This window comes from Limulus polyphemus, unplaced genomic scaffold (assembly GCF_000517525.1).
Source record: "Limulus polyphemus unplaced genomic scaffold, Limulus_polyphemus-2.1.2 Scaffold7684, whole genome shotgun sequence".
Taxonomy (NCBI): Eukaryota; Metazoa; Arthropoda; class Merostomata; order Xiphosura; family Limulidae; genus Limulus; species Limulus polyphemus.
The window spans coordinates 19884-32770 of NW_013673294.1; positions in this window are offsets into that span (position 1 = coordinate 19884).

Here is a 12887-nt window from a genome sequence, read left to right on the forward strand (position 1 = left end):
AATGTGACGATCAATCCCACTATTCGTTGGTAAAAGAGTGGGCGGTGGGTGGTGATGAGTAGATGCCTTCCCTCTAGTCTTTCACTGCTAAATTAGGGACGGCTAGCGCAGATAGCCCTCGTGTAGCTTTGCGCAAAATTCAAAAACCAGAACCGGTTCGTAAAAAACTACGAATTAATGACATTTTGAAAGACATCACAATCGTTTTACTTTTATTATACAAAATATTCTTGAGTCGTATGTAAAGGAAACATTGTTAATCGTAACTAAATACTTTAAGAGATAATTTATTCATAATAAAATTAAGAGTTACTGTAAATACCTTGTATTAATAATGTTAGTGGTAGTTAAACGTTGGGTAACTATAACAGTACTTTGTAAACAAAACGAGTTATGAATGTTAGTCGCAACTATAATAAACGTTGTCCAATCACTTTTAAATAATTTATAAACAAAACGAGTTATGAATGTTAGTCGCTACTATAATAAACGTTGTCAAGTCACTATTAAATACTTTGTAAACAAAACGAGTTATGAATGTTAGTCGCTACTATAATAAACGTTGTCGAGTCACTTTTAAATAATTTGTAAACAAAACGAGCTATGAATGTTAGTCGCTACTATAATAAACGTTGTCGAGTCACTTTTAAATACTTTGTAAACAAAACGAGTTATGAATGTTAGTCGCTACTATAATAAACGTTGTCGAGTCACTTTTAAATAATTTGTAAACAAAACGAGTTATGAATGTTAGTCGCTACTGTAATAAATGTTGTAGAATCAGCGTATTAATCCTATGCAAACAAAGTGTTATTCAATAAACATCATTGGAGTTTCAGTATATAGTGACTGCATTAATGATGGTGTACGAATTTAAAATATATTGAGTGTTTTTATAAAGTCAATAATTGTAGGGCTTGATTGTTTTCATTCTAAAAATTTACAACATTTTTCATTTAGTTGTTTCAATATTTATAATATTACTATTTATGGATGTTGATAAATCAAATTCTTTTAAAATGTTTTTGGAGAAGTTATGATAAAGAAAGTAGTACAACGTTAGCACAAGTGCCGTTTTAATTTATTTATTTAAGTTATAAGTTTTTAGTAACAACCTTTGTAAATGGAGCTTTTGAAAACATTGTCATTGTTGTGTTAACGTGAGTGAAATACATTTATTTTCGTATAGTTTTTTTACAACTTACGAGAATTTTGATATGACAATAACGCTTAAATAACGATGACGACCGTTAAAAGTCAGTTAAAAGATTTTGTGTAAATTAGAATATCATTATATATTTTTTAATAAAATATATTTTCATAACAAGTAATTCGTTTTAAGCATTTGGTTATCACGCAAAAGCACTATAACAGCGTTCAATAACTAAAAAAAAAAAGTGGAGGTTGTTACGTGGTAGAAAGTTCTTATTAGGCCAAGTTGTGATCTTCGCGACTTTAATTTTCAGTAGCTGAAAGTCCTAACAAAACCGAAAAATGCAGATATAGCGTGACACTGAATATGTCTCTACAGTACATTAAATATGTCTTTATGGTTGAATTATTCATATTCACATTAATGTTTACTTGGTAAGTAAGGTTTTTCCTGCACTGTAAAATAACTAGTGGGTATCTTCGAAAATAAAGCCTGCTGCAAATAACCTTACGTTGCTATTTTATCTGAATATTTACTAGTTCACCGATATAGGTCTGTCTTAAATGATCCTACGCTAATATCTGTTTAAAGTAATTTAATTTTAGTTTTTAATTTTAAAGGTCTGCTTCAACTTACTTGGAAAAATTACAATACATTATTTTATTTATTTTATACAATTTATTTATTTCGACGATCTTATATTCACACTTCATCATGAGTAGACTTACAAGCTAGATTATTTGCATAAGTTTGTTATCATAATTTTCCGGATTTAGTAATTATAATTTTCATAATTTTATCATTAACTCTTCAGTTTTCGTATTAATAATTTTCTCATAAATTAATTCTTCGGTTTCAGTATTTATAATTTTCATAATGTTATCACAAATTAATTTTTCGGTTTTTGTATTACTAATTTTCCCAATTTTTTTATTATTTCTTCCGTTTTCGTATTACTAATTTTTATAATTTTATCATAAATTAATATTCAGTTTTCGAACTAATAATATTGGTAATTTTATCATAAATGAATTCTTCAGTTTTCGTATTTAATATCTATTTTTATATGTAATATGAGAAGTCCAAACTCTTTAAAAGATTACTTGAACTTCTTTTTTAATGGAGATCATTAAAAATTTGGATAAGAAATCAATATTTTTTAATGAAAAGGCCAGAAACATGTATGTATATAAAACATGATAAAAGGATACTAGTAGACCTCAAGGCTCATCAAAAGAGCTAGATTCGAATAAAAGTGACAAAATTGTGCCAGAAAAATTCAGAGCTTACCAGTATAGTTAGATTTGTTAAATAAAGTTAAAGTTATGAAATATATTTATTCGTGAAAGTTGTCTAATGCTCAGGTAGGAAACGCATCCAGTATCCAATGTTAAAGATGCAAAAGAAAAGAGGAAATACGAGTCGTGATAATTTGTCTAAAAAAGGCGTGGTTTTCTTTTCCTGTGAGCCCAGTCGGACGTTGGAACCTTGACCATGATGCTTAGGGCAAGAAAACGGTGCGTCTGCTTTAGGAATGACTTTGATCTGTAAAATTAAAACATATATACATATATTAAAAGTGTGACACACTAAAATATTACTTTATGATAATATAAATTAATCTATAATTTTCACAAGCTTGACGAAAATATAATTGTAACACAAAACACTGATCTGACATATTTCGGTAATACATCATTAGTGGTGTGAACCTGATACATTTTGGCAACTTTCCATTATCAGTGGTGTGAACCTCATATATTTTGGCAACTTTCCATTATCAGTGGTGTGAACCTGATATATTTTGGCAACTTGCCATTATCAGTGGTGTGAACCTAACATATTTTGGCAACTCATCATCAGAGGTGTCAATTTATTGTGACATTTTCAAAGAGTTTGGAAGGTATATTAGTATACTCATATGCTTTCTATCAGCAATAGTATATCTTATACATGAAAAAAAAACAACTAGATCATAAATGTTCCACTGAATTAGGTCAGTGTATTCAAGTAACACATGGTAAATAACAGCTGATATATTCAAGTAATACTGTGATCACGTGGTAAGTAACAGCTGATGTATTCAAGTAATACTGTGATCACGTGGTAAGTAACAGCTGATGTATTCAAGTAATACTGTGATCACGTGGTAAGTAACAGCTGATGTATTCAAGTAATACTGTGATCACGTGGTAAGTAACAGCTGATTTATTCAAGTAATACTGTGATCACGTGGTAAGTAACAGCTGATTTATTCAAGTAATACTGTGATCACATGGTAAGTAACAGCTGATTTATTTACTTTCCTCTTTCTACAGAGATTTTCATGTTCGTACTTTCAATTATCCAACATACAATTAACGCAGGCCTGGCCTTTCGTATAGATAACAAAATTGGCTGCCTAAGGCGCCAAGTACTCTTGGAAAGTTTGTTTGTTTTTAATTATGCACAAAGCTACACAAGGGCTATCTGTGCTCTGCCCACCACGGGTATCGAAACCTGGTTTCTAGCGTTGTAAGTCCGCAGACATACCGCTGTGCCACTGGGGGTAGTACTCTTGGGCTCAAAATACTTGAGAGCTCCAGTGTGAGTAAGGATGCAGCTTTAATTTATGTCCAGGGCGTCAAATATTCAGGACTTCCAGTGAGAGTAAGGATATAGCTTTAATTTATGTCCAGGGCGTCAAATATTCAGGACTTCCAGTAAGAGTAAGGATGCAGCTTTAATTATGTCCAGGGCGTCAAATATTCAGGACTTCCAGTGAGAGTAAGGATGTAGCTTTAATTTATGTCCAGGGCGTCAAATATTCAGGACTTCCAGTGAGAGTAAGGATGCAGCTTTCATTTTTGACTAGGCCGTGAAATATTTTGGGGCTCCAATGTAAGTAGGGGAGCAGCCTTAATGTCTGCCGAGGGCGCCAGATATTCGATCAACTAGTTATTATTCTGTGTCTTAAATGTAAATTGAACACTTAGATTTATGCTGTTTAGATACGAATTGTATATTACAGTAAAGAATCGTCCACATATCCTGTCCAAAAATCCAACTTAATAGGATAATTTAAAAATATTTTATTTTCCAAGCTCTTCATACAGAAACCACATAAACAAAATATGAGGGCGTTACACGCCACTATTAAATCACATATTCTTAGAACGTCAAACACAAACCATTGTTGAATTACTTCCGAACGTCGATTTTATTCACTTCAGATTCTTACGTAGTTTAAAAATTGTAAAACGTTAGTAAATAGTGATTTGACATAACGTAAAACCACAATTTTATCTTTAAACTATAAACTTTTAATTTAAGAATAAAGTCAGTGGAATGTTTACATGTATAGGAATATTTAAGGTGACAGTGTTCAGCAAGATTGAATGTAGTACAACCAATACTGGCATCAACAATCAGGCGAAACGGTAGACTAGGTTTATGCAACCTGGGTAAAGATAGCAAACCGACCCGTTAAGACATATGCCAATTTGAATGTTTTCTGTTAATGTGGTATAACTTTGTCGCTTTTACACCTTTCATATTATTTTAAAAATAAAGTAGCGTTTAGTTTATTAAAATTTGTTAACCTATCACCAATGGCACTGAATCGAGAACTCTTACTCTTAGTACGTAAAAGGTTACCAGTTTTTGCTTTATAAAACAATTAAAATATACAAATAAGTCTGGGTACAACATAGATATTCATTCTACTTATAATTAATATTCTGAACACTTACTTCTCTATTTGAAAGTATTTTTCTAATTTCATTCTTTGTCCAATTTTCATAAAATCTTTAAACCTACAATATTTTAAACACAACGACGCAGATAAAGTAACAGTTGTTTCTGTAGTAAACCACTAGGTGAAAGAACATTTTAGATATTTTCTATAAAACATTTTAAATAGTCTGTTGTCGATAAGTGTACCTACTTCTTCAGAATGAAGTATAATTATATACAAACACTTTTCCAAATCAAAAAAGAAGAAACAAGATTGTTCTCATTCGTTTCAAATATGTTGGTGTGACCGTATTTGTAAAAAAAATTAATATAAGACCCAAAACTCGAGCGCTTTCGAATACTTGATTCTTCTTCTTCAGGAGAACAAAGGAAAACAAAACTTTTCAAATTCAGAAGTATTTGGAATACTAAATTTTAGACCATAAGTTCAAACCATTTTCTTAACATTCTTTAACATATACTTAGGATAATTAAATACCACTTGATCAGGATTTACTACGAAAACTTTTTTAACCCAAATTATTATGTTTCTGCAAATGTCTGTTTTTAACTTTCACCAGTATTTAATTATTCTGTACTTGTATAAAATATTTAAAATGTTTCAAATCTACAAAAATTGGTTTGATTTTCAAGCAAATTAAATGTTTTGTTAGATTGTGTAATTAACGACTTGAAAAACTGGTTTTATGTCTTATTTTAAAATTAAGTAGAACTTTCATAGTTTTATAATATTGTGTCGAATACCGAAATTGTGGAATACGAAAAAAAAAAAAGTTAAAGGAAGCGAAGGAAAACTTTTAACCGTTTACGTTCATTTAAAAAGTAGAAATATAATGGATTCTTAGACAATTTTCAATGCAGTTTTTCGGTGTTTCTAAAAAAGGTTAATGCTGATATACCATACGTATGTTTGATAACTTTTTAATTTTTTTTTGAAGAAATCTTAAATATAATATGAATTTTACTATTAAGTAAACTATCACACATATTACCAATAATACTACCAAAAGCAAAGCTGCTTTATTCAAAACCACCAACCATGTAAGATATTGTAACACTTTCAACCTCCCAAAAAGGAAACAATAGCCAACAGGTGCAGAGAAATACATTTATCTTAATTACAGCACAAGAATATAGAGTATTATATCTTCTAAAAATAGCCGACAGGTGGAGAGAAATACATTTATCTTAATTACAATACAAGAATATAGAGTATTATATCTTCTAAAAATAGCCGACAGGTAGAGAGAAATACATTTATCTTAATTACAGCACAAGAATATAGAGTATTATATCTTCTAAAAATAGCCGACAGGTGGAGAGAAATACATCTATTTTAATTACAACACAAGAATATAGAATAGCAAAGTTTCTCCTAAGAATTAAATGTATTGGTATTAACCAGCTATTTGACATGATAATATTGTTTAAACATATATAATATTTTATATAAAATTTGAATGTATTGTTGTTTACACATTGTTTGAGATGTTGACTCTTATCGTAACATTTAAATGAAGGTTTTACTGTCTATTTCTGTTTGAGCTGCAAGCCTAAGTAAACAGGTTAAATAACAATAACACAAGAGTAAGTAAGTAATACATTCCTTTTTGGTTTCCGTTTTGGTTTTGAGAAGATTGCACGGAAAGATCCTGTAAGGGGTAGTCCAGTTATGGAACATGTAATAAGCTATGGCATATTCTGTAAGAGATGTAAAGACCAAAAGAATGCAGACGAACATCCAGATATCTAGAGCTTTAACATAAGAAACCGGCGGAAGTGACGTATACGACTGTACCATCTGCGTCGATAACGTCAGCAGTGATGTCACTCCCAATGTCACACGTGCTGGAGCAGCGTCAATGGGCAGCCAGAAGGAAACCCAGGAGACAACTACTACAAGAGCGCTGGGCAAATAGGTACTACAAAGATGAAAGGCAATTCGCCGTTGAAAGGTGAAGGTTGGTAGAAGATATGTGTAGTTCCCTACAAGACGAACAGAATTCTGTAGTCAGAAGCTGATAGAAGAATTTTAAACATTCTAATTACATTGGAATAACGTTCCACTTTTTTTCTCTCTAAATTATCGAAAGGCATCATTAGTAGATATACTTTTGAGATATTATTACCGTTTCACTAACTTTATATCAGAAACGCAAGTTCACAAACACACCCACTTTGTCAAAAGCTGATTACACTTACCTCAAGATATCAATTTTTAATAAAGCAACAACAAAATGATCGATACTGCGCTTGTGAAGAAATATTAAATTTATTTCTTAAAATGTAACTACTGATCATCTGGAACAATTTTACAGCCCAAAATATAAAACATTGCGGTGTTTAATATAATAATTCGTCGAAGAAACAAGACAACATTTCAAAACTATAATCCTATCAAGTTGGGTCGTCTTAAATGAACTTGTATTTGGAAAGATTAAGCATAAGCCCATTTGCTTTCAGTTTAACATTTACTGAAAAAGGAAACTACCGTTTTTACCCATTCTAACAACCTATCCTATTGTGACAAACGAAGGCATTCTTGAGCAGTCAGATTAACAGTGTGTAAAACATCGCACAAAGGCTTTCATGAGCAGTCAGATTAACAGTATGTAAAATATCGCATAAAGGCCTTCCTGAGTAGTCAGATTAACAGTGTGTAAAACATTGCACGAAGGCCTTCCTGAGCAGTCAGATAAACAGTGTGTCAAACATCACACGAAGCTTTCCTGAACAGTCAGGTTAACAGTGTGTAAAACATCGCACGTGGGATAAGAGTTCTGCCAGTTTTTCTACAATGCAAGCATTACTTACGCTGTCAGTTGTAGTAGATGGATTGTTAACCTTTCAAGTCCCAAGAAGATACAGCTCCTTCAGAACATCCACCACGTGCTCATTCAACTGTCTTGTTTATAAAACAGAAGTTCTCATTTCCCAGTTGTTCTTTCTAAAATGCCTAGTAATAATTTGTTAAGCACAAAGCTACACACAAAGGGCCACGGGTCCAGCAATAGTGATGTAACTTTAAGAAGATCACTGAAATGGATACCAGAAGAAGTAATTTTCAGTTTAGAAGTTCCTCTTTGTTCAGGTCTGGAAATACTAAAGTGGGTGTTAGAAGGAGTCTCATATTTTGGTTACAAAACTTCAAAGCCAGGATTATCAACCACTGAAGATGGTGTCACTTCTTTAGCCATAAAGATTAGCTCTTGTTATCTCTTTCTTTAAAACCAGGATTATCCACCACTGAAGATGGTGTCACTTCTTTAGCCATAAAGATTAGCTCCTGTTATCTCTTCCTTTAAAGACAGGATTATCCACCACTGAAGATGGTCTCACTTCTTTAGCCATAAAGATTAGCTCCTGTTATCTCTTTCTTTAAAGCCAGGATTATCCACCACTGAAGATGGTCTCACTTCTTTAGTAATAGATATTATCTCTTGTTTTCTAGAGTTAAAGTTCTTAAGAACACCCTATCCTTTACAGTTTACAGAAAGTGAAGCTTGTGTGATTTTGCCTTTAATTTTCGTCGTTTTTTATAATATAATGCGTGAGGCTATGTTTGTCATTGTTTCCGTTTTATAACTGATTTCTACCTCACAAAATTATATATTGTTTTTGAACGATCCGTTTTTGCTACTCTGTTTTCATCCAAAACTTCAAACCCAAAACATTTCCAAATAGCTGACTTGTAGCACGAAGGTGCGTCCTTCACTTTACGCTTCGACGAGTCAGTTATTGTCGATACAGAACGTGATTTATCGTTTATCTGTGTAGATAATACGCTTGCTTTTGCCTTCTTTTCTGTCTGGAGCTTTTCTTGCAAATTTCTCGATCAAATGCTTTCCCATTTAGAATCACCCTGCCCATTCTTTGCTTAGTCAAATTTTTTAATGCAACAAGCATACTACACTATGGCACAATTTCGTTGTCATCACGTGATGGCTGGCTTTGATTTCAACTTTACTTATGTACAAAGTATTTCGCACAAACTACACTTAACCCGTGTATAATTTCCTAAAAAAATAACATTGCACTAAATATAATTTCTATGGGCTTTCGCGACTTATTTAGATCTAAAATACGCATTCACAGTTCGTTCAAAACAATATGCTTTTCACTTCATGAACACGCATTCAGACGTTTCTGCATACTCAGCTAAGTTTGCCTTCATTACAACTTGACATTTACCTTAATTTGCAATAACTTAGTTTCGATTTGATTTTAAGAATATTATAAACACCTTTTAGCTATTCTGTTTTCTTTAGTATGGATTTTATTCTTTGTTTTTGTGAGTTTATTTGTTTCAACTGATAAAACTGTATTATACACTGAACGCTCATAACTGTTTCATACTCTGTACACTATCATCAATACCATTACTATACTTTATTGTTTACTTTACGTGTAGTTTTATTAAATAAAGTTACGTCCACGTGAGTTTGTTTGTCTGACTGCGTAAAAGTTTTTTGGTTAGACCAGTATTTATTGATCTAACACATAATGCCTGCAAGAAAACGTAGCTTAAATGCCGTGCGTGAATTTGAAACGATGAAGAAAGTTCAAGAGAAGGGCATGTAAACTACCGCAAATATTTTGCGGGTCGCGACTAGTATTTGACACACAGTATTCATGCTAAATAAGAAACCCGACTAACGGAATTTGGAATTTCCAAGTCGTACCACTGAAAGTAAAGTAATGTATATTTAGACAGTACATAGATTCATTGGAAATGTCGATTTGTTAATTTAAAACATTTGATTTAATATATGAACATTCACAAATAGAAAAAAGAACTGAATTGTAACACAAACGAACCGTGTATGGAATCGTGCCCATGGACCGCGATGAGTCGTAATTTCAGTGAATCTTTACAGCCATAATGTTAATGTTCAGGATATAAGTCAACTTTGCTAGTGACTTTAGATAAGTGAAAAATATCCGTAAACGATAACGTTCTTCCCATTACCAACACTTCAGGTATAGGTCGAGAAGACCTGTCAGAAAGCAGAAATAGCCGTACGATGAAAACAAAATGTAAGAATATGTCATTTTGTCCTCGGTCTTTAAACAGAGAGAAATGTAAGACATATGGTGCCAGTTTTAGGAATGTTTTCATATCCGAAATATTATAACACTATGGTCTCCTTGTATTGCGGGGGCAGTTACTAGTACGTCCCTGGACGAAATGTAAGATTTGTTACCTTATTTGAATCTGATGACCTACGATAAAAACCTATGAGATATGACGTTATTTCGTTCTGAAGATTTACGACTTATTGTAAGAGATACGATGTAATTTTTGTATATCTTAGAAAAGGTGCAAACAAGTGACTATAGTTACACTAAGAATGTTGGTAGAAGGGGCTACACGTTATATAAATTACCTACGTAAAGCATATATTTATTTTCATATCAACCAAATAAAACTGTCTATAAAAACGATTGGTTTGGTTTGGTCTGTTATGAATTTCGCGCAAAGCTACACGAGGTCTATCTGCGCTAGCCGTCCCTAATTTAGCAGTGTAAGACTAGAGGGAAGGCCGCTACTCATCACCACCCACCGCAAACTCTTGGGCTAATCTTTTACCAACGAATAGTGGGATTGACCGTCACATTATAATGCCCTAACGGCTGAAAGGGCGAGCATGTTTGGTGTAACGGGAACTCGAACCCGCAGTTTACGAGTCGAGCCTATCAAAACGAAAGTGAAAACTCACCAGTTTCCCAGACCATCACTATTTTATCAGCAACCACAGAGAGAAGCTCAAACTGAGGAAGACGGATTTCACCAATAATACTGACCCCCTTAAAATTTCCTGGTAAACTTTTAGTAGTTTCTGGCCATGCTGGGGTTGCCACGTTATCAGAAGTTTTAACTGGAAAAGAAAATTAGAATATTATAAATATATATTACTGGTAAAAAGGATAAAATAATAACGATGTTAGAATATAAACAAGGGATGAAAAAGCTAAGTACGTTATAAGAGATATGACTAGTAAAAATATAAAGGAAGAACGTTACCAAAAGATAAGTTTAGACAGAAACTAGAAAAATGAAACTGTAAATATACAGGCACTAATCATCAAGACCGGCGCGACGTGTTTTGCCCTCCTGTGCGAATGCTAACTGTGCTGCCCACCCCACTCCCATTTACACTCATCCACCATTATAGGAATTATACACTGTTCCGCCCCCAAGAGTCTGTATCTCTGTGCAAATGCACGTGCTGTCGCACAGGTCCTGTTAATCATTAAAGAAATGAACAATCACTGGAAAGTGAATCGAGAAACCAGTAACAGCAAAGAGTTAACATATGTAACTGTTGACGAAAGAAGTAAATATATAATTATTGGCCTGTCAAGGAATAAACAAAGTGTTTACTAAAGCATGTTTATTAGTCCTAGAATAACTTTGGAAGCATCCATTTTGGTATTTGTTATAATAGGTTTACTTTTGATTTTCTCGACTAAACGTTTTGGAGTTAGTCACAGCAGACCGTGCTGACATAAAGACAAATTAAACACTTTAAAGTTAAATTATTTGATACAAATTTATGGTTTAACATACTTACACATTGATATCTTGAGTACACACACTTGTAAGTCCATCGGGTATTTGCGCAAGTCCATTGCGCAGCTGACCTTCACTCTATGCCTAAAGAAGAGAATTGATCTGGTCAACAACCATAAATTAGTAAGAACGAGGTCAATTTTTTTTTAATTGGAAGCACAAAATTGCATAATTTATGTATCGTGGACGAGAAAGGATTTTCGTACGATACTAAAATTCAACATAAGGGAATGTAATAAATATGTTGTTAGTGTTCAGATAGAAATGCATGGAACTAGATGAAAAGCCAAAAAACAATGGTAAAGTACAATTTTCTAGACTGTTCTGCAACGTTGAACTAAAGATTATCTGAAACAGTGATTTTGTCGGACGAAAATCTTTGTAAAAATTTAAGGGGCCGTTGGGAGCATGGATATAAATTAACCAGTCTCTAGTCTTTATCATTGAGGGACATGTGCGTATGCGGTCGCTATCATTATGTGTTGAAGTTCGAACTAGCAGACAGTGTAAAATGGCTGAGAGTGACAGTCGTCCGTCTAAGTCATGACCCGAAAGAACGAAGGGAATACAGTGCTATGCCATTAACTTTTACCCATACTGTAACTACAAGTTGAAGGCGAAGGGTGTTACATTCCACAAATAAGTAATTTTTTTTACATAATATATTAAGTTACAGTGGACATTGCCGTGGACATAATGGCGACATCGAACTGGCGTGGATATTTACATATAGTTTCAAAGTATATATGCGAGTCTCTTTTGGAAACATTTCATCTATACAAGTCGGTATGACAGCTTGGCAGCTTTTGATTTGAAATGTTCACTATAGTAAGTTCTCAAATAAGTTGAAATGATCATCCACGACATTCTAATATCACTAGAATTACATGAGAGACTTTTTTTTTTTAGCTGGCCCCTTTCAGTCCAAAATCCTGGAGCTGTCAGTGTAGTTATGATAAATAACCAGTATGCAGTACAAGTGGCCCAAAATATTTTGTGTTGCTTGGAGAAAAACAAAAACATCACACATTAATGTAATTTTGATATATATATATAGAAGAGTGCTTATAATAGAGTGAGCCTAGTTTTATTACAATATATATGTAAATACCTTTCTATTTTCTTACACTGAATTGTAATGTATGTGTGAAATATCAGTTAAGTGTATTAGATGTTTAAATGTTTTGCACATTGCCGATTGTGTATTTACATGTTCATATGAAAACAAAGTAGTGCAGAAATAATTTTCACATGAAATAGCAGAATTTGGCTAGCATATAATTATCAATTGTGCATTTATTTGTGAAAATTGTTGATTATGCTGTAGATAAATATATTCCTGCAGTGTTCTTGAAACTAGCCCACTGTAGTGTATTGTACTCAGTTGGAAAAGTCAGGCCTATGTCCTTGGTATTTCTCTACTTA